The sequence below is a fragment of the Adiantum capillus-veneris genome, chromosome 27 (assembly GCF_014529385.1).
Source record: "Adiantum capillus-veneris isolate H3 chromosome 27, ASM1452938v2, whole genome shotgun sequence".
Classification (NCBI taxonomy): domain Eukaryota; kingdom Viridiplantae; phylum Streptophyta; class Polypodiopsida; order Polypodiales; family Pteridaceae; genus Adiantum; species Adiantum capillus-veneris.
Genome location: NC_140957.1, coordinates 84,014,763 through 84,038,935, shown reverse-complemented (window position 1 = coordinate 84,038,935; position 24,173 = coordinate 84,014,763). Strand labels below are relative to the sequence as shown.

At 42.3% G+C, this 24,173-nt stretch overlaps 1 pseudogene; it reads right to left on the bottom strand.

The window, feature by feature from the left end:
- Positions 1–3,229: 3,229 nt before the first annotated feature.
- On the bottom strand, positions 3,230–10,830 carry LOC147422293 (protein MEI2-like 4; annotated as a pseudogene).
- Between the last annotated feature and the right edge of the window lie 13,343 nt (positions 10,831–24,173).

Genomic DNA, 24,173 nt, shown 5'->3' with positions numbered 1-24,173 from the left:
TAATCTAGAACGCCATGATACTGCTCCACCAGCCAATGTAAAGACATACCCTGACGTAGACCTTCGGTTGTCTAAGTCACCTGCATAATCTGAGTCTGTAAACCCTTTACACTTAGCTCCTGACTCCCATAGAATATACGCATACTCTTTGTAGCTTTCAGGTATCTCAATATTCCTTTCACTGCCTCCCAATGTTTCTTGCCTGGGTTTGACATGTATCGACTTACTACTCCCACTGCAAATGCAATGTCTGGGCGAGTAGCAATCATTGCATACATCAAACTACCCACTGCAGACGCATATGGAATCTTATCCATTTCAGCCTGTTCTTCCTCAGACATAGGAAAATCTTGTTTGCTAAGTTTCACATATGGTGGCAATGGAACACTCAATGCCTTTCCCTTCTCCATATTGAAACGTTGCAAAACCTTGTCAATATACTCTGTTTGAGATAACCAAATCAACTTCTTGGATCTGTCTCTCTCAATGCGCATACCAAGTATATGACTTGCCTCACCCATGTCTTTCATGTCAAACGATTTTGCCATCTTTGACTTCAAAGCTGAAATTTCTTCCAAGTGCTTGCCAGAAATCAACATCTCATCCACATACAAAATAAGGATCAGCCAACTGCCATCCTTAGCCTTCTTTGTATATAGACAGTGATCGAACTCACTACGTTTGTAGCCTTGAGAAAGCATAAACTTGTGGAATTTATGGTACCATGCCCTCGGTGATTGTTTTAAGCCATAAAGACTCTTTAACAACTGGCATACCCAATCTTCCTTGCCTTTCTCAACAAACCCTTCTGGCTGCTACATGTAAATTTCCACATCTAAATCACCATGCAAGAATGTTGTCTTGACATCCATTTGGTGCAACACCAAATCTAATATGGCAAAGTCATACATCCACAAATTTCCCACTGTATGCTGTAACCGCTGCGGCGGTTGTTTCCTGCGTGACTCACAGCCAGAAAACCCTCAACAGACATACATCATCTCTGACAATACATCCCATGTGGAAGTACCTGCAATATCAGAATGAAATCTGGAATATCAAGCAGCAAACACAAGCTACCTGATGAACTAGTGGATGTCGCCTACGGTCTGTGTGTAGATGCGCCCGTGTCGTATGTGACACGCCTCCAAGAACTGTGAGCCATCCTTCGATGTGTAGACAGCCACAAATCAACACTCTGGGAGTGTCGATATCCTCAGCACCTGCAGTCGTAGGTTGAAAACCCCAAATTTGCAGAGTCGGCCGCCGAGACCACTTAGTCGAAAATGGCCTGCGCAAACCTTTGTCGAAGCCGAACGGTGACCGAGATGACCTCAGAATGAAATTCTGAGCACACCAAGTCCTTCGGGGTCTCCCACAGGATTTGGGGCCGTGTCTTTGCCTGTCGAATCTCACTCCAATCTGAGCTGGTGACTCTAGCCTCCTGCAGTGCTGCCCCGAGCCTCGATCTGAGCTCTGATACCAGTTGAAGGAGTACGAGCGGAAGTGCGACGCGAGAGAGAGTGCGAGAAGAAGAGCACGACAATATGGTGAACTCGCTCTACTGTAATGTGTAGAGCATAGTGAGTTCTTATTAGGTTTTTACAAAAGAATATGTGTACATACCTGGCGGCCCGCCCACTTACCTGGGCGACCACATTGGGCTTTATACCCCAACATTACCACTATGTCAGGGAGAGGCTCTCAGCAAGAGAGATTAACTTGGCTTATGTGCCAACATAAGCCAACTTGTCGTGTGTTGGCTTATGTGCCAACACACGACAACCTTGCATATCTTTTCATAAAGGCATTGTCTCGTGAGAAGTTTGAAGCTTTCCTCAAAGCTTTGGGATTACCCCCCTTTGTGGTCCGATCATGTCCTCAGGGCAAGACACTTCCCTTTATGTGCTAGCTCTCGTTCATTGTATCACTCTAGGGGGTATTTTCTACCATATACATGTGGTAGTGATGTGTGTGAACACACTTAGGACCATCAGGGCATTTTTTCCCTCTTTAGGAGGTTTTTTCCCCCGTGCATTGTATATACGCCCATCATTCTAGGGCTATCTATCTTTCCATTGCACTCTAAATAAGACACTCTCTGTTGTGTGCCTTGAGCTTCCTTCGTCTTCTCCAAGCTGTCTGTGTTTTCCTGCAACCCTAATTCCAACAATATCTTCAATATGGCCAAAGCTTCTTTAGGCTAGTTTTATCATGTTGTTGATCCTATCATCTATAATTTCCTACCATCCCTCCTCCCCCTCCACATTCACCAGAGACTGCAAAAAAAAGGCCTCATTAGAATACATGAAATGGATACATTCCACAATGGAACATGAATCCCCAAAGCTCCTTACCAGCTTGATGTAATCCATTATGCCCTTTTGATGTGTTGTTATTAGCTCAAAAAGCAAGATGCCAAAGTTGTAAACATCACTTTTGAGGGTGAATTGAGATGTGGAGATATACTCTAAATCAACATATCATAAGTACCTCACACGGGAATTTGGGTAATCTGTTTGTACTTCCTTGGACAAACCAAATTTGCTACCTTAAATATCAAAGCATAAAACATAAAACTCTAAACTTGTCCATCCATAAGATAATATTTTAGCCAATTTTGCACATGGTGTAACCTTTTGCATGAACCCATATGACAGAAACAAACGAACAGAAATGCTTTGTCTCTATCATTTTGCAAAAGTAGCTGCATTTGGATGCTTCAAAGGCATATGTTGGAATTTACGTACCCTACCTCTCATAGACATATCTAGAATAATGTTTGTGAACTTTGTCTCTATGTTTCACAAATGGTGTTTCCTACAACATAAATACATGAATGAGAGAAGAATGGCGTGACAAGATTGAAACCAAGTAAAATGTATTGTCCCTCAAAGCTACCTACTAAAATTAAACACAAGTTATGTAGCAGTAGAGAAAAGAGAGCTAAGGACTCAGCATCCTCTCTCATGTAGATATTCAATCCCTCTCAAAACATCATGCACTATCTAAACTCTCAAGTCCCAAGACAATGGTTCTCGACCATCATTTTCACCACACCAAAATCTCTATAAGATATCCAAACAAAGGGACCTATCCAGATATGATACCTGGTAGATGGAGATAATATGATTGATGGAGGCATTTACTTATTCTAATAAGAAAGATAGAAGGTCAAGAAACAATCAGTATCACAATACAAAATTTACGACTTCAAATGCAACCATGTTTATGAGCCAAAATTCACCTTGAAATCAATTTGTAGATACAGAAAATCATACATTCCAAAATGATCCTCATCTATAGCAGCTACTAGAAGCATCTTTCTTTTGGATGTGGTGCATCTTTAGAGTTCCCAGAATTGTAATCATTATTAAGAAGAAACTTACCTGTTGGGGATGTTCTTAATGAGAGTTGTCCGACTATGCTCTCTATGCAGAATATGCTCAATGTCAAACTGATACTATTTTTTGTTGTCTGCTTGGGATACACATTGCTATCAGTACGATGAATTTGTCCACGAGAAGTACTAAGCACATAAAAGAAACACCCCATCACCATCCCATTTGTTGGAGACATAATTCTCCTATTCTGGGGCGGGGGGGGGGCATCATTCCCAAACTTGGTGAAGAACTTGTTCCCTGAGCTCCCTCCTTAGCTCCTTGAGTGGGTGGGTGATGCCCCAGCTCTAAAACTTCCCATTGAATAAGGATTATAGAAGGAAGGTTATGGAGACTCCTAAGAATAGGTAAGCTACCCCTCCAAAAATGAACGATCCCCAAATTGTGTAGAGCCCATGTGGTGCCTAATCAAAGAGAACCCACTGTTGATAAAACAAGAATTTCTTATATATCCACCAAAGGGTTGCCACTCCCCTACCCACCAAGTTATAACTGGAATTGACTGGGAGGGTTTGACCATGCACTTGATGCCCAGAACTAATAAAAGTCCAAAGACCATCACATATATTGTACATTGTCAAGATCCCACAAATGGATCTAAGCAAGTTAATGTGTGATGTACTATCACTCTAGAATGCAATACCTTCAGGAGCATGTTCAAATAGGGAAATATCAGAATTGTTCGCTCTTGGAAGCCTTAACTCTTCATTGTGCCAACAGTCCATGGGTTGTCCCTTGTATTTGCATAAGTGTGGTGGAGCTATAGAAAAGCACTCCACCATTACTAAACTCACGTAAAAGTGAATGTGATCAGATGGAAGGCCCAATCCTCTAGGAACACGTGGGAGCAATGGCAGTCGTACATCCATCTGATTGTTTCAACCAAGGTGACTACCGATTGTTCCATTAGAGCCAAAAACATCTAAAAAAGGGATGTTTGGTAATCCACAGATTAAGAAATAGGCCAATACTCACTTGACACGTATACAAAAGTATGGCATTCCTGTCTCCTCTAGCTTGAGCTTTTGTGCTCCTACTTTAGCGGAAAACGTCTAAATGTCACTTTCATTTGGCTAGCCAATACTTGATGGCGTTCATGTTGTTTTTGACGGATAACATCATATTCTAGACCTGATGTACAAGTGCTCTTTTCTATTTAATATTGTAGAATATTAAGCTAGAAGATACAAAATCTTTATTTTCAAACAGTAATGATGCCACCTATTAATGACTACTCCGTGTTTTTTTTAATGTCTACTTTTCACTTACCCTCTACTTCTAAGCAGCGCATCAAGAGCTTGCACTCATCACGTGCGTACATAATATAATATCTACATCAACATGGGACCACACGTGAAGACATTCTTTCTCACATTGTTTTGGATCAATGACCACATTGTGCGTATGGCTTGATTGCTCTAGTCACTCTACCCCCACCCGCCCCATTTCGGTAGTGTACCCACATTGTGCGCAAAAGGACTCAATGAAATTTTCACTCCTCCCCCTATCGCACCCATCCAGCTCTTGCCCACACTGTGCTTGTCATGTGTGACCTTGTCACCCTCCTATCGCGTTGTTCTAGCTCTGCGGCCACACCACATAAGAACCTTGAATCACCTTGTTAATTGGATTCCTAAGGTTTTTCTAAATCTTGTGCAAAAGCGATCACAGACTTTGACACTCCCCATGTTGCGTCATTTTAGATCCTGCCCACACCGCGCAAAGAGGGCATCAGAGAGCTTGTCACTCCCCCCTTCATCGGTCGTTCTGGCTCCATGCACATACCATGCAAAAAAATCTTGAGTGACCTTATTATTTGGATTCCTATGGTTTTTCTCATATGTACAAGATATTAGCAAAAGGCCTATTTGGTGCCACACTATGCCTTGCTTGCACAACGGGATATGGGGTAGTTTTAAAATCTCACTACCCCAACCCTCATGTTGTGTGGGTCATTTTTGGAACACCAATTTGGTGCCACACTATGCCTTGCTTGCACAACAGGATAGGGGTTAGGTTTAGAATCCCATTAGCCCAATCATGACGTGTGGGTTATTTGCATTCACAGATTCACCTTTCCTGCCTACTATAGATCTCTTTTTATACACAGATCTATTAAGCATATTGGACCCAAGCATAGTCACAAAATTACTCAATTCTATTTTACGATATATAATACTTGTAACTTTTAAAAGCTATATTATTTGAAGCTTTTGAAATCACAGATGAGTCCACAGTGCCCAAAAACCCCGGAGACGACTGGCTATAAGCCTCACTCTGAAACCCAAAGAGGTCGATATGGCCAAAACAGGCCTCCGGAGGCACTATCCCGTATGATGCGAGGAGGGATAGTTCCTTCGAAGGCCTTTTTTGTCCATACCGACCTCTCCAGGTGTCAGAACGAGGCATATAGCCAGTCGTTTTCAGGGTTTTTGGGCATTTCAAACTCAACTTCAATGTTAAAATTTTGCCATTTTGCTCTTATTTGAAAGTTATAATTTTAAGTTGAGTCAAAAAAGCTGAAGCAACAAAGTTTTATTAACATGGCTTAAAGGCAAAGGGGCGCGAGGGTGATGAAGCTTCTAATAATGCTGGTCCATGCTAATGGTTTCTAGATGTCATGTTATACGATCATGGTCACATGGAAGTCTACATAGAAGAGTGAAAAAACTTCAAGCTCAAGTTTGATCTCACACAAATGTTAGAATAGTTAAAAGGAAACTTGCCTTAGGAGTTATAGATGAGTAAAGCAATTGTGTGGCAAAGGGGAAATAAAGTGTTAATCCTAATGTTGTAATGTTTAGAGGAACATATGTTGTAACTTAACAAGGTATTATATTGTGAGAATGAATGTTTTGCAAGGAGATTTAAAGTAAATTTACAAGGAATTATATTGTTAAAATGATAGCGTTTTGCAAGGAATGATATATTGTAACTTTGCATCTAAATAGTCTCCTCCATGGAATGATTGTGATGTTCACAGCAAGGTGGTTGTTGTTGGTTCTTTGATCTCATCGTCTATAATTGCCTCCCTTGGTACCGATTGAGTAGTTATTTTAGTGCATTGATTCTTCTTTGTCATCCTCCCTTTCTTGTTGATATGAAAAATGAAGTTTGTGCTTGATAATGTGATTTCTATGTGTTGGGCCCTTGTTTTACAAAATATGGTCCATGTAGATAGTTCGTATGCTGCAAGATATCATGAGATCCAATTTCCAACTTAGAGAAAACTAAGTGAATCTTTTGGCTTTGAAACCTCCAAGTGAAGAATCCTTCAAAACATTTCCTGTCCTTTTAGAAATAGTTGGATCCTTCTCCAAATGCAGATGGCCACCATGGAAATCTATTTATGAGAGTAAGGCTTCAAATTTTTTTATTTACCTTCCAGTTCATGGATCAACAGGATACAAGCTGACTTCTGTCCATATCCATTTTCTTGCTCCCTTGGATTTGTAATGCTTGAGCTCAAACGCCTGCAGCCATACACAACCCTCGCAGTTTCTTACACTTGGTTGAGCTTGATTTCCATATGGAACAACTTAATGAGTTTCTAGGCAGAGTGGAAATGGTGGGAAAGCTTGTGAGGCTGAAGGGAGCTTCTAGCTAGAGCAATACTAGTGAGAAAGTTTGGAAAGCTTGTGAGACTAAAATGAGCTTCTAGGAAGAGCAAAACTAGTGAGAAAATTTGGAAATCTTGTGAGGGTGAGGAGAGAAAAATGGTTTCCATGCAGAGTAGAAATGATGGGAAAACTTGTGAGGTTGAAGTGAGCTTCTAGCCAAGCAAAAATAGTGAGAAATATTGGAAAGCTTGTGAGGGTGAAGAGAACAAAATGGTGGTAATCTTGCAATGGTGAAGAGAGCAAAATTACGGTGGTCCTTCTAGCTAGACCAGAAATGGTGGTCCTCTTGCGAAGGTAGAGAGAGATTGGAAAGCTTGTGAGGGTGAAGAGAGCCTAATGAAATGGCTTGAGGGAAAGAGTAGTGAGGAAAACCATCATTCAAAAGTGAAAATTTTGTATTTGCCGCCAAGCCAATAAAATAGGTCCAGTAGGGGAGAAAATAGTGTGAAAATGACATCTTTTTTTCATATTGAAATATCCGGGATACTCTTTAAATGCTTTTTGGTCACAGAAGTCCCAAGAAAGTGATGGATAGGTTGATGAAGGTCATTCTCACAGGATTTCTAAAACTTCCACAAGAAGAAAGATGCCCTGCATAATATTTGACAAGAATAAGGAAACTAATTTTACCAGGTGGACTTGATTGTTGTAAAAAATGGCAAGTTTCTTCTTCTTGAATGCTTGGCAACACCTCTACCCCTACCAACATCACACACTTGCACTGGGCAAGAGAAAATTGAGGGATGATCAAGTAGGAAATGATGCTATGTGTGGAAGAAATGCACGATCCTACACAAATTGCAAACAAATCTTCATTCAACTATGGAAATGCTAATGAGTCTGCAACCTGGTGCAAAAAAGTGTTCACATGCAAACTGGACAAGGACACTAAAGTTTATAGATTTCTTTTTTTACCTTCTTGACCATACGGGGTTGAAGAATTGCACATTGAACTTGATGTCAGAGGGATACTTGCATACGATATAGAGTTTAAAATATTATGGGGAGCAGATAAGTAGTTTGTGATTAATATGCTTCTTTAGAAGGATTGGGGCTATTGCTAGAATGGAGCACTCCTCATGACTGCACTGACGTACTACTTTGTTACATTTAGTTACCTCCCCTGGGTGTATATCCGAAGAAACAAGTTTGGGTAGGGAGCATCCTCATGGAGGGTTTAGGTGGTGCAAGTGCCCGGGGATCATTTCTACAGCTAAAATGGAGCGCTCCTCATCACTAACCCGGTGTACTTGTCTGCTACATTTAGTTACCTCTCCTGGGTGTCCATACATCTGGAAATAGGTTTGGATAGGAAGCATCTTCATGAAGGGTTTAGTTGGTGCAAGTGCGTGGGGCTCAATTCTATTGTTGGAATGGAGCACTCCTCATCACTACACCAGTGGACTTGTCTACTACGTTTAACTACGTCCCCTGGGTGTCTATTTGCCTACAAATAGGTTGGATAGGGAGAATTCTTGTGGAGGATTTAGGTGGTGCAATGGTTTGGGGCTCATTTCTATTGTTGGAATGCAGTACTCTTCATCACTTCACCGATGTACTTATTTGTTACATTCTTTTACCTCCCTTGCATGTCTATCCGCTTGAAAATAGGTTGGATAGGGAGCATTCTTCTGGAGGGTTTAGGTGGTGCAAGTGCCTAGGGCCCATTTCTATTGTTGGAATGGAGCGCTCCTCGTCACTACACCAATTTCATGTAGCAGGGGCTCATTTCTATTGTTGGAATGGAGTGCTTGTTTTATTTTATATGTATATTCTTGTACTTTATTATCCAAATATTCAATCAAATTCATTTTTTTAAAACCTAATATTTTTGTTCTTGTATGAATGCGTAGGTGGCTTGTGAACTTATCATTGATGCTAATACTTACTCCCACAACATCAATGCAGCTGCTTCTAGTTGCTCATCGACTAGTGGTGAAGAATCAAACCATGGAGCTTCCAATAAAGGAAAGCGCAAGACTGGTGGCAATGTGCCAGGGCCTGAGTGGCAATTTGTAGAGAACGTTAGATCATTTTTGTATTAGAGAGCACTTCCTTGGATAAGGGAATGGAACATCTAATAGGGAAAATGGAGGTAGGTGTAATGGGGTAGGTCATGAGAATGCCATGAAATGCTTGAGAGAGTTATTAGGAGGTGTATCCAATGCAAAGCGACCAAGAATACCGACTTTAAACTGGTTGACCTTAGAGGTTCAATGCAATGTTGCCTCAACACAAGGGGGACAAAACAATGGTGCACCCTCCATGCCGGTCACTACACACACACACACACACACACACACACACACAGTGCGCGTATGTCGCACGTGTCAATGCAAGGAACTTGCCGATACACCGTGTGCGAGCCACAAATGGCTCCAAGCAGGAATTCAACCCATCGCTTTTGTCGCATATTAAGATCTGGCTAGGTGAAAATCCACTTGAGACTTTTGTGGTCAGTAACAAGCTGAAACATCTGACCTAAGAGATAGTGTCTCAAATTTTTGAGGGCATGTGAACCATAGCCAGTAGTTTGAGGTCATGGGTGGGATAATTCTTCTCCTGAATCATGAGCTATAGGATTCCAATTGTACCTTGTATGCAAGCATCCACTATCACCTCAAAGGGTTTTTGAAAATCTAGAAGTTTGAGAGCAGGTTCACTGACCAAGATCTCCTTTAATTTGTTGAAGGCTCTATCTCTCTGGTCGGACCAGATAAAGGGCTCCTCTTTCTTAGTGAGTTCAGTGAGAGGGCCTGTAATGAGTGCATAGTTTTTTATAAATACTCTACACCATCCTGTGAGGCCAAGGAACCCCCGTGCCACTGAACTACAGCTTCCACCTTAGCTGGTTCGGGAGAAAGACCATCCTTTGAAACTATGTATCCCAAATAGGCAATCTTATCTACAAAGAAAGAGCATTTGCTCCGCTTGGCATAGAGTTGGGCTTTTCTGAGAATCTCCAAGACATGGCATACATGCCGTTCATGATCTTCTCTAACCTTGAATATATAAGGATGTCAACAGAAGACTAGAACAAAATCATCTAACTCTGTCCTCAAGAGGTCAGTCATGAGACCATTAAATGTGATAGGGGCATTAGTTAGGCCAAAAGGCATGACGATGAACTCATAATGCCCAAACGTTGTGTTGAAAGCTGTTTTTGGAATATCCTCCCTTTTTATCCCAACTTGGTAATAGCATGACCTGAGATCAATCTTGGTGAAAAATTTGGAACCACCGAGTCGATCAAGCAGCTCATCTATGCGAGGCAAGGGATACTTGTTCTTGGCAGTGCACTGATTTAGGCCTCGAAAATCTATGCAAAGTCTGAACGTTCCATCTTTCTTCTTTTGGAAGAGCACAAGAGCACCCCAGGGAGAGACACTGGGTTTGATGAAACCTTGTTCCAAAAGCTGAGTCAGCTCATTCTTCAGCTCTAAGGATTCGGAAGGTGACATCTTGTAGGGAGTCCTTGCTATTGGTTGGGCACTAGGAATGAGCTCGATCTTGTGCACTAATTCCCTAGGCGGTGGAAGATTTGTCAACTCCTCTGGAAAAATATCTTGATATTCATTTAGCCATTCAGGCTCTGATTCTTTTGATTCGGTCTCAGGTTTATTGAGTCTTATAACATAAATTGACAGTCCTTTCTTTAACCCCTTAACCAAACAACTAGCTTCGACTACCTTCAGGGGAGCTTTCCCTGTTCTGCCTTGAACTAAGACTTGTTCACCCTTTGAGTTTGAAAAAGAGATGCTTCCTTCACTGCAATGGATGTTGACTTTAATTTTGCTCAGCCAATCCATCCCTAGGATTCCTTCAAATCGGCCCATTTTTAGGATTCTAAATCTTTATTTTCTTTTTTCTTTTTTTTTAATTATGCCAGAAACTTTTACATCTCGGGGAATAATTACTCATATAACCTTGCACTTCTTTAGTATTTTTTAGACATTAAGTTCTTCCATCTCTTGCTTTGTCAGTACAGACTTTAAATTCCTAAGGTTACCAGTCACAGAAAAATACAAGTCTGTGGACTCTAGAAGAAAGTGACTTGCGAGCATATATAGCCTCACCAACTTGTTTCCAAGGGTTATGTGTAAATGGTCCAGTAAGTGATGCTCTTTGTCGTGGGTAGATAAACATCTTATCCTGAGGGAGATTGGTTATTAATAGAAGAAGCTTGCTTTTATATTCTATGGCATGAGAATACAAGAGCAATTGGGACCTAGTCCCAATTTCTCCCTCATCATGGCCAGACAAAGATTATTTAGAAGGTGTTCATGGCCGCAAAGAGTTACTTCAATTATGTTGCATTGGGTCTTCCACATTTGTTGAGCTCCGGTTGTCCCTTTGGCAGGAAAGAGGAGGTGAACAAAATGTTCCAACATGGCCTCCTTTTGTTCCATAGTTCCTTCTTCCATTTGCTTTTGGATAATTTCGAGTACTTCCTCTTCTTGAGAGGTCCACGTCATCTGAGAGATTTCATGCAATTTGAGAAGTTATTTATTATCTCACTTTTTTCTACAAGAGTTAGTTAAAACCTTTATCTATCCAAGGACAGAAACCGCGCTATGATACCACTTGTGAGGGCCATGCCCGGGGACCACGACTATACCATCTCCAAATGGATACACCATGATCTCCGACATGCCTCCTTCTTGAGACCGACACCAATAGAGGACTCCTGCTTTTCGATGCCAACTCTAGGGGGTGATAACATTCACTTTCTCTCATATGGATCTCCTTAGCCCCAAAGAACCTTTGCTTACTTATCAATCTTACCGATCGAAGTCATCAGACTAACTTGGAACTCAACCTTCTAGGGTCAATTGGTGGGAGTTCTCTAATTCACCCTTGGTTCAAGGTCATTGATGCTTTTTTCTCGGTTATGACCGAGCACAGCCGTCAATGCCTTCCCCTAAGGTGAGTGTATTTATAGTCTACGCGAATCCCTTACCCCAAGTTTTTCTCTCGCTCCATAGATCGGAATCCCGTTCCCCCCGCTCTTGACTTTACTTCTAGGACAACATAAAATTGGTTCAACTTTTTGGCCAACAATTAACCCCCTCCGAAATCCGCCCACCCACCGAATCGTTTGATAAATGCACCTTCCCAAGGTAATACTATGATACTAGAAAACAATATTCCAATCATGTTGAACCAAGAATACATTTCAAGCATTTGAGAGCAACATGCAAACTGTTGCATACCCTTGCAAATCTGCATTTATCAGGTCGTTCCCACCTTTTTTCCTTTAATATTAATAAAATTACCTAGTTATCTTTCAAGAAATCACATATACTCCTCCAAGCATATCCCTATCCTCCTCCCACGAGTCGGGTATCCTGTTTCCTCCACCACGTGTGGAAGTGACGCGTTTACACAGATTCCAATTCTTATTTTTCTTTATCTTGTGTGAAAAAGGCTTCAAAAATAATTACTTTAGGTTTCTTTTTAAATCAATAATCCCGAGAAGAAGAGCAAAGGTCTGGCTGATGAGGACAATTGCGGAATAGACCCTTTAAGTTCCTAGCCTTTCCCAGGTTCCTTTTTACCAAACAATGTGAAGAGTTTATTAATTAAATCACATCCTCCTCCCTTATCATGATCCCTCCATGGATCATTTTTCCTTCCTTCTTTTCTCGTCGGCATTAGGCCTAACCCGGACTAGGCCGATTTCCAGACGTATACGCGGGTCCCATCCACCCGACCGGGACACACTCCCATTCAATCCCATTTCTAGGGCAATGAATGAACAACATAGACCAACTGTTATCAATCCTAGCCGAAAAGGACCACCTCCCATTGTATCCCACATGTAAACGCCTGTGTCAGCCTTTTTACAAACACGAAGACAAGTTTACACATAAATCTCTATATTATGTTGGGGCTATCTACGTCAATCTTCTCGGTAAAGTTTTTAATCCTAGTTTAAATTTATATTAAGCTCCTTGAGTTATAATCCCTTAATTCCTAGTTCCTTTTCATTTTCTACTCAAAACAAGACCTTTAAAAAACAACGAATCTCTTGGGAGTTTAAGGTTTTGTCTCGACGTAAGTTTCGAGTTAAGCCCGGCTTCGATGAATCCCATTCTGATCCCTTTTTATCATTTGCCATCCATGGGGCATCTCCATGGAATCGATGGAAGTTTTATGTTCAAGCAACACGGTCATGACATCCGTGAAGCTATCCCCTTACTCCCCCCTTCGAATTTGCAAACAAACTTGAAAGTAGACAAACTTGAAATGAACAATGCATATGCTCTCTATAATGAGTTTTTCTTGGTGTGTCTATGCGTGGTACACACAAAACTTTGAAATGCACCAACTTGCAATCTTAGACAATTCATCAGAAACTTCCTTTGAGTGCTTACGCAGAGTGAAACCCTTCTATGCGTGGTAGTGTAAAAATTGTGAAGTTCTTAAGAGTGGACATGCTAGTGTATTGTAAAATATGCATGTAATAGTGTATGAACGATTAACAAATTCTTCTTTAAGAAGGGATTTAGGCATACCTTTACTACCATGGAGAGGATTAATTTAGTTGCTAGAAGAAGCTTATGGTTTTGGAACTTTCCATTTGGTAAGAGGGAAAAGAGGGGATGACTTTAAAATCCTCTTTTTCAACATAGCCAGTTCATTTTCGCTTCACTTTGCTTAAAAACCACCGATTTGGCTATGGAAATAAAGAGAGGCTAAGAAAATTCAAGCTATGGAAAGCTTGTAGGTTAGGAGAGAGAAAGTGATTCAATGTGTAATGGTAATTTGGATTATGGTTATGGATTCTCTTGAGGAGAGAGGTGTGTGTAGGGTGTGTGTGAAGGAGGATTAGCTTTGGCTTTCATAGCTCACTATCAAGCTTGCACTTTCAAAATGTGAAGAGAAGTGAAGTGTTCAATGAGTAGGGAAGGCCTCCTTTTAAGCTTAATTTGATAAGACCCTTAATTTATCTTGATAAGTTACTTTTACATATTGATATCCTTTCTTCCTTTTCAAAGCTTCTCCAACAATCTACTTATGCAAGAAGCTACTTTTCCCACAAGTGGCTTATGCAAGAAGCTACTTTTTCCACAAGTGGCTTATGCAATAAGCTACTTTTTCAACAAGTGGCTTATGCAAGAAGCTACTTTTCCAACAAGTGGCTTATGCAACAAGCTACTTTTTCACCTTATCCTTATTCTTTCTTTGTTTTCTTATGTAAATTTATTTTTTCTTGAGATAAAACTAGTATCCCATGTATTGGTTATATCCATGTTCCCATGGTGAAAACCGAAAGTGTCTCGTGGGTAGCTAGGGTACTTGACTATAGACCAAATTTACCCGATCGTATTTGAAAAGTCGACGGCTTATATATGTCATCAAGAGTAAGGGCTAAGAGGAGGACCTTACAGATTCGGAGTCAGAATCATCAATTGAAATTGACTCTGAGGACGAAGAATCTGAGTTAAACCTTGGTGCAAATGTGGAGACAAACCATTCATAGAGATCGGCCATAATAAAAAATTAGACAAGAAGAGTAAGAGATATAAGAGGCGACGTTATCAAGCAAATGTGCATGCTAGAATAAATGAAAAAATATATATAACAGAATGGCTTAATTACATAGGGGCATGTGATGCTCATCGGACGCTGGTAGATAACTGGGGTGAATACCTTCAAAGTGTTATGTGGTGTAGTTCACAACCCATTGACATCTCATAGCTAGAGGCTACAAAGAAGCCAAAGTTGAGCCGTACCATAAGGGATCAAGAATTAGCTAAACAACAAAAGGAAGTGGAAGACAAATCACAGTCCACAGAGCAACAAGACCCCACAGACTTACACCCTGTACCTGATCATTTCAAACCCCACACCACAGAGGGACGTAAGGTTGTGTATACAAAGGCACAAAGGACATCTACCGATAGAAGCAATGGAGTCTATGATGGTCCAATGATAGTTAAGGAAATAGAGTTAGCATACTCTGGTGAGGAGTCCAAACCTGTTTTCATTGCCCAAGATCTGACAAAGACTGAGGAGTATGTACTTAAGGAACTTTTCAAGGAATTCAAGGATATATTTTCTTGGACATATCATGATATGAAGGGTGTTCCACCTTCCGTGGTGCAACACACAATTCCCATGAATAGCGTGGCTAAACTAGTCCAACAACGACCCTACTTAATGAATCCTAAGTATGCAAAGATTGTTCAAGAAGAGATTGAAAAGCTTGTCAAATGTGGATTCATATACCCTATTGAAAACTCAAAATGGGTGTCTCCAATAGTTATTGCATAAAAAAAGAATGGAAAACTCAAAGTGTACGTGGATCTCAAATAGGTCAATGCCGCCACTAGGAGGGACCATTACCCCTTGCCATATTCAGAACATGTGCTTGAAAGAGTTGTAGGGAAAGAAGCTTATAGCTTTTTGGATGTATACTCTGGTTACAATCCAATCACAATTGCACTAGAGGACCAAGCTAAAACGACTTTTATAACAGAATTTGGAGTGTTCGCATTTTGTGTTATTGCTTTTGGCTTAACCAATGCTCCTGCTACCTTCTAAAGATTAATAAACACTGCTTTTAGAGAAAATTTGAGAGAGTTTTGTGAAGCTTTATTAGATGACCTTTGTGTTTATTCCTCTTGGAAGGAACATCTAACATGTTAACGAAAAGTGTTTGAGAAGTGCAGGTTGTATCGTATCTCTTTAAATCCTTTCAAATGCCAATTTTGGGTTAAACATTGTTAACCCTCACGGCTCACGGACACCCTATCACCTACGAGACGGACGTTGTAACCTACGGTGGACATTGTATTATTTATTTGGTAGAGTCAGGTACCGGGCTTGTCGGTCCAATAGGAAAAAGGTAAGAGTGATCGCCGATGAGAGGCGCACTCTAACTGGTACATTCAAGGGATTAGTTGGCTAAGCATGGGCGCCCAAGTGTGAATGGGGTGAGCTCATATAAAGGCCAACTAAACCTAAAATTCACTTATTCTCTCATTTGTGCAATAGAAGAGTGCTCTTGCTCCGTCTCCATCTTCTTCTTCTTCACCTCCTTGTGTGTGTGTGTATGTGTGTGTGAGAGAGAGAGAGAGAGTGTGCGATCGAGCATTGCGACGACGGCACGGCGACGGTGAAGCGGTTGAGCGCAGCGAAGCGGCGGCTCCTTCTTCTTCGCGGTGAGGAATCCTCCACGAAGCAAGCGTAGAGCAGTGAGTGACACACCATCGCTTTCTTTGAGCTTACTAGTTAAGCTAGTTGTGTACTTGGAGCCGTCTGTGGCTCGCACACAGTGTTAGGCAAGTCCCTTGCTTCGACAGTGCGGCAAGGAGCGCACATTTTTGGCACCGTTGCCGGGGAAATGCCCAACACTAAGCTCGGTTAACCACCTTACGCTTTCTTGTGATGCAATTTCAATTGAAGGATTTGTGAAGAAGGAAGGTGTGTGGTTGTGTGGAGAAGATTTTTGTTACACTGTACTGTCTTTTTTGTTTTCTGTAAAGAAGGAGTTATAATTTTTTGCAATGTATTGTTAGAATTAAGGTATTAGCTATGGAATGTTAGTTCTGTAAGGTTCAATGTTAGTTCTGTAAAGTTAGTTTTGTAGATCTGTTAGCTACTGTAGTACTGTGTAAACAGTTGTAAGTAGATAAGTTAGGTGTAGGTTAAGTGTGTGTGTGCGCGCGTGCGCGGCGACTTAAAAATAAAAATAAAATAAAAGAAGGATCGACCTAGGGATCATTCCCCAAGCCCAAGCTCAAACCCAGACCTCAGTCCTCAATTTTAAAATATAGTTTATACACCTTTTTATATTTAAAAACTATTTTTAGGATTTCGAGGACTATAAAGACTATTTTTAGGATTTTGAGGGCTTCACGTAGCCGAATAGGAAGCTGTAAAGCACGGCACGTTTCTTTAGCCAAAACGCTCGTCTTGAGCTATTACACGCCATATTTTGTGGCTTGGTTACAAAAAATAACCAAGAATAACGAAAAACTTGGGTTATAAACACCTAAAAAAAAAAAACTAAGTGAGCGGCCTTCACGGGCACTCACCAACGCGCTTAGAGTGTGGAGGTCACATGTACCTACACTCTGGACGAGTGTTAGAGAACGAGCATATTGGTAGTGCCTCCATTTACGCGGGCACCCATTATTCCTCCACCCTAGGTTCTGGACCTTCGGCCGGGACTCAAGGTAGCGCGAACCAAGATCCTCATATCGCGTCTTTCTTCCTCTGACTACGAAGTCATGGAGGGGTATCCTACACCAAAACCTGATAGTTCAAGTCAAGACATGCATGCCATGGGCCCATGGCCTGGGTCCAACGTGTTTAGCCGCTTAAAAGAGACCCTTAGTAGAGCTACTCGCTCCGAACATGCGGTTAATGAAATAAATGAAGGGAGTGGGGAAGTAAATTCGTCATTCATGCCTAAAATAGACTCTATGCTTCTTGAGAGTGTGCATGTGAATGTTCCATCCACTGCACCTCCTGATCCTTTAGGACTATCTCCCTCTGAGGTTCTACTACCCGATGGTAGGAGTCTTGCCGAAGTGCAAGAGATCGAACGCTATATGCAAGCAACAAGGGAGAGGGAAATTGAGAACCTACGAAGGTTAGAACAAAGTCGATCCCTGAAAGCAAAGGCTCCTATGACAACAATCATGCCAGCCGAGCAACCGAGTGCTCCCAAGGTAGCAGCCATGGAGGGGCAAGCGATGGGGAGCAATAATGCTTCCACCTTGAGGGAAACCTCCAGCACGCCAGGACTAGATGGGATATTCCTAAACGAAAATTGGGAGTATGACCTACAAGCAGAAGCTTTAACTAATCGGTACACAGGACACACCTATCATGTGGGTTGGTTAGATGTTCTACAATCCACATCGGGTGCTACTAGCATAGATGAGCAACAATAGAAAGTCTGTGATGTCCTCCATAGGATTGTCGAGTTAGAAAGACAGAACACAGGGATCAACATGCCTTCAACAGGCCTAATGAGATTCTTGGATACGGGAAAGGCCAACCAACCAACCCTATCACAAATGGAGACTCCCTCAGTGAGCCCCATTGATCCTCCATATGTTGTTTCGCCAGGAGCCTCAGTACAATCTGAGCCCACAAGTGGCAGCTTTACCTTCCCAGATCTAGCTCATCTTTCTCTTAATGACACTACGACTACCATGCATATCCCAGTGGTGAGCATGACAAGAAGTACACCATGGAGTTCATTTGTTAACACTGCACCGATGCCTAGTAGCACAATGCCCCCAACTATACCTACATGTATGTATCAATCATGTGCACCTGTCGTACCTCAGCCTCATGTAGCTCCTACACCTCCGATTATTCCAAGAGCTTACAATCCACAATGGCATTATCCAAGATCTTATACAAGTGGAGCCATGCCATTTAATAATAACATGCCATATCAGGCACCCCCTATGCCTAGGGCCACGCCTGTAAACTTTGGACCACCGTCTGGTACACCACCATACGAAATATGGGACCCAAGAGCCGCGCGTATGCCAAGGCCAAGGCCAACTCCCATCTCACATGTGGTTCCAAGAGCACATACACCCATTATACCTGCTCAAATAGGAGATTTGGCAGCATTTGCTCAAACTATCGGTCGCTCTATTGCGGAAAACATGCGTAGTGCACCTGATAGAGAGCCTAGGAGCAAGGCAGTTCAAGTAGCTAAGCTCACACAGAAATTCAGTGGAGACGGAGATGCTAGAAAGCATATGGAAGTCTTTGAACATGTGTGCGATTCCTTGGAAGAGCACAATGAGCTACATAAGTGTAAGGCTTTGAGTTTGACCCTAAGCGAAAAGGCTGGAGATTGGTATAGAACCTTAAGAGTAGAACAGAAAACGATCTACTCTACTCTTAGGAGATTGTTCTTGAAAGAGCACATACGAGAGGGAGTACTTTGGGGTGTAGCCTCTCAGCTCCAGAAAGCCCAACGAGAAGAAGGTGAATCCGTGAGAGACTTCATCAGCCACCTAAAGAATTTGAATTCTCGATGCAATCCAAACGAGCGATTCAACAACAACCAATTGCTCGATAGATTCATTAGAGGACTACGACATGAAAGTATCTATAATGGCCTAGTCATTAGAGGTATCACTACTTGGGAAGCAGTCACCATGAATGCAATCCAATTGGAGGATAATTTAATGATTGCAGGAGAAAGAGTGTCTGCCGAGCCAAAGTCTAGTAGCTCACAAGCATCAGGGCATGAGCCAATGAAGATAAAGCCAATCGTGAAAGAGAAAACGATATCTGAGATGACTTTGGCACATCTCACCAAGGCCATCCAAGAAAGCCTTAGGGGTAATCATGCTCCACAAAACACTTATATGTATCCAAGAAGGGAGCAACAATGGTGCTCAATTTGCTTGGGCCCACATACTACGAGTGAATGCCCTACTTTCAGAGTAAAGTTTAACAGGACTTGTAACGCGTGTGGTAGGTATGGCCATCAAGCGAAGGATTGCCTAATGCTTAAATGCATCATGGAAAATAGACCGCCTATAGCTTGGGCAGACTCACCTCAAGTTCCTGCATTGATGCCTACCCCACTCATGGAGCAACAGTTGCCATTACAGCACGTGGTCCCTAGAACCCAAAATGTGGTCCAAACCACACCGTTGCCACCTCCAGTGCTAGGACCGCAACCCCCTCATCCAAGAGTTACACCTATGAACCAAATAGGTTGCGAGTCATCTAGTACTTATGTAGATTGCGAAGAGGACATAGACTCTAGTATCACCTATGGAGTCGACATGCTTGAGGAGTGTCCCATGTACTATATGGAAGACCATTGGGGACAAATAAAACCGGTATATCAAGCTACTGCGCTAGCAGCAAGAGGCCAAAACATTAATAGTTTTGCCAGGAGACCACCTCTTCAGTGCTACGAATGTGGTGGACCACATTGAGTAGCTGAGTGCCCCATTAGAATGCAAAAGAATGCTGCACTAATGCAAACAAGTCAAGGGAGTGCATTGGCAATGCCAATACTCATTTGTAATCGTTGTGGCATAGATCATTTGATCGCACAGTGTCCTAACAATCCAAACGCGCCAAAAATCACACCATTGAACTTAATAGAGATTGTTGATGGGACACCACCAACTATAAACATAGCACCAGTGAATGCACTCACACGGTCGATGCTCCAAAAGCAAAATTACATCCTCAAAGAGAGAGATGCTGCATCCATTGGCCGAGCGAGAAAGAAGAAAACACGAAGAAAGAAATCCCTTAATGCTTCTAGCTCAAAACCTAGTTCAAAGACTAACATAGGGACAGGAGAGGATCCCGTGTATATGAATGACCCTGAGGATGACTCAGATTCGATAGAGACCACAGAGACCAAAACTATTACTACAAAGGAAAAAGCCAGTGAGGAGGATCACGAGAGGGAATTATGACGAACACCAAAAGAGTATTCAAAGTTAAACCACCCAGTTGCGAACCCCCAAGATAAGCCACGAGAGATAAACAAGGAATGCGAACCCTATTGCTTACTGGCGGGAACTCTCTATAAGAGAGGAAAAGATGATGTTCTTAGACGCTGTGCCCGCGAGGATGAGTATTTATATATTCTACAAGAGGCACACATGGGCGTAGCTGGTGGTCACTTTTTAGGAAAGTTGACTGCCCAAAAGATCTTACAGTCAGGCTATTGTTGGCCCACTCTGTTTAAGGATGCATCACTTTTTGCAAAGGGATGTGATGAATGCCAACGCTTCAAGAAGCCACAAAGAAGTGATAGGATGCCTCTACATCCTATCAAGGTAACCCAACCATTTGAAAAGTGGGGCTTAGACTTTGTAGGACCGATTAGTCCGGTTGCACGTAACACGCAATCACGATATATCATTGTGGCTACCGACTATGTAACCAAATGGGCTGAAGCAAAAGCAACACGGAAGGCGGATGCAAAAACAACAGCTAAGTTCCTCTTTGAGAACATTATCACACGTTTTGGATGCCCCTTTGAACTTGTGAGTGACAATGGAACTCATTTTATAAATGAAGTAATAAAAGAACTCACATCAAACTTCATGATATCTCACCACAAGTCTACACCCTATTATCCCCAAGCAAATGGCCAAGCTGAGAGTACCAACAAAACTCTCATGTCCATTTTGACAAAGACAGTTGAGGCTAATCGCACTGATTGGGACCTAAAGCTTACATCAGCTTTATGGGCTTATCGTACTGCGTATAAAGTTGCTATTAATTGCACACCGTTTAAGATGGTGTATGGCCAAGAAGCAGTTATGCCATGGGAGTTTGTCATTCCTAGTCTTCGAGTAGCTTCTCAAGAAGGTTGGGATGGTAACCCCTTAGTGGAGCGATTATATATCCTGGAAAGGCTAGATGAAGAAAGGCAATTAGCTGTGCAAAATGCTCTAGTGGAGAAGGATAGGAGAAAGAAGTGGTTTGATAGCCATTTAAAGGATAAAGACATCAAGGTTGGTGATAAAGTTCTTATGTACGGGGTACGTAATGAAAAGAAGAAATTGAAATACGCTGGTAAGGGACCATATCGAGTGTGTGAAATTACCCCGCAAGGTACCATTCGTGTGGAGACTCTAGATGGAGTTGAAACCATTGGATTCCTTAATGGGAGTAAATTCAAAAGATATTATGATCCTCTAAGCCAGGAAGAGTTGCAAGCTATCCATCAAAAGAAGGCTGCCAAGGAACAAGCAGAGCTTAGAAAAATCCAAGCAAGAGTTGAGGCTCGAGAACGACAACAATGTTTTAGACGCCAACGAGAGGCTAATCTGGGAATCACGCAAGCATTTTTCGAGGACACAGATGACGACTCATTAGAATCTAAGCCACCGCTACGATACCCAATTGAGCTAAATAGCCCCTATGGAAAGTACTATACAATGCCTTATTAGATACGGGAGCTAAACACAATTTGTTGTCCTATGGAGTTTGGTGTCAATTAGGGAAACTGACCCTATCCCCGAGTACGATGCAAGTCAAGGGCATTAATAAGAAGAAAACTGCTATTCTTGGAGTCCTTCAGACCCCTGTTTTCTATGACAATGGAAGCATAGTGCATAGGTTTCTAGTCATGCCCGCGGGAGCTATGGAAGGCAACGTAAACCTGGGACGCACGTGGATGTTGGCAACCAAATGCACTATTGATTGGGATACTGGTAGTGTCACGACGCGACCACCGACTCTTACCCCTATCATTCAAGCAAAGTCACCTACGTTGCAAACTCTAGCAAAGTTGAAGGATAGCCAACATTCACAAGCCAAGGTGGTTAACTCGTCTTTGCCGGCTACCCATGAACCTAGCACTTCAACACTTGTAGTTGCAGCAAGCAGTAATATTGCAAGTACTCAACCTGCACGACCTAAGAGTACATATCAATGGGTCCCCAAGGCCTTACTTCCAACTACCTCAACCCTCCCATCCATTCCAAGAAAAAATTTCCCTGGAGAACCAAGAGCGCGCTCTAGGAGAGTCAAGACCAAATCACGATGGATTCCAAAATGACTATTAGAAGCCCAAGGCTACTATGATGGAAATGAGAAAATTTGGGTACCTAAACGTAAAATGTGTCCTTCCCTATCGACAACAAACCCATATGAGTCAAACAGTGTAACGCTAAAGCCAATGGCAGACCGTGGGAAGGGAAAGATCAGAGAATGCTACACACCTAGTCCAGAGCTAGTTTGGGCTCCAAGGCAAAACCAATTTATTCCACCTAGCTCAGGAAGGGGGGAGTTCCATGAATCTTCTAGCTCCTCATGTAATACATCCATAGAGGTAAAAGCTTCTACACAGCCTCCATCTATAGTAGTGGACCTCCATGAAGCTACAAAAGAATCCACACCTCCCAGTGTTCAAGAATCACCTGATGAACCACTTCAAGTTCGATCCTGGGAGAGTACCTTACCACCCTTGCAATTTGACGAGGCACCTAGGGTAATAGAAAACTACTGGCAAAAATCCTCACCTATTACCAACTGGAACGATTGGTTTCAAAGAGTGACGAGCTCATTTCAAACGGTATGATCTACCCAAGGAAGGGGGGAGTGTTTGTTGACATCCATTATTCACTTGCTTCCCTCTCAACCTTTCTTAGTAAACCTACCCTTTTGACCAAGATGACTATAGGCGTCTAGTGACCTTCTTAGTAATTGCATATGCTTTTTAATCGCTTATGAGAATGCAATTACTGTGCAATGTTGTTTGATTTTGTAGTGACTGAAGAAGGCTAAGGACATTGATCTCAAATGCTCTTCCACCTCGACCAACGAGCTACAACTCAATAGCTTCCGAGGACGGAATCTACATCAGGAAGGGGGGCATGTTAACCCTCACGGCTCACGAACACCCTATCACCTACGAGACGGACGTTGTAACCTATGGTGGACATTGTATTATTTATTTGGTAGAGTCAGGTACCGGACTTGTCGGTCCAATAGGAAAAAGGTAAGAGTGATGGCCGATGAGAGGCGCACTCTAACTGGGACATTCAAGGGATTAGTTGGCTAAGCATGGGCGCCCAAGTGTGAATGGGGTGAGCTCATATAAAAGCCAACTAAACCTAAAATTCACTTATTCTCTCATTTGTGCGATAGAAGAGTGCTCTTGCTCCATCTCCATCTCCATCTTCTTCTTCTTCACCTCCTTTGTGTGTGTGTGTGTGTGTGTGTGTGTGTGTGTGTGTGTGTGTGTGTGTGTGTATGTGTGAGAGAGAGAGAGAGTGTGTGTGTGCGCGATCGAGCATTGCAACGACGGCAGAGCGGCGGCAAAGCGGTTGAGCGCGGCGAAGCGGCGGCTCCTTCTTCTTCGCAGCGAGGAATCCTCCACGAAGCAAGCGTAGAGCAGTGAGTGACACACCATCGCTTTCTTTGAGCTTACTAGTTAAGCTAGTTGTGTGCTTGGAGCCGTCTGTGGCTCGCACACAGTGTTAAGCAAGTCCCTTGCTTCGACAGTGCGGCAAGGAGCGCACAAACATGGAGTCATTTTAGGACATATAGTGTCCAAAATGGGATTTCCATAGATGAGAGCAAAATTAAGGCCATTGTTGAATTGCCACCACCTACAAACTATAAATGAGTTCAAAGGTTCATGGGCCATGCTGGTTATTACCGACGGTTTATTTTA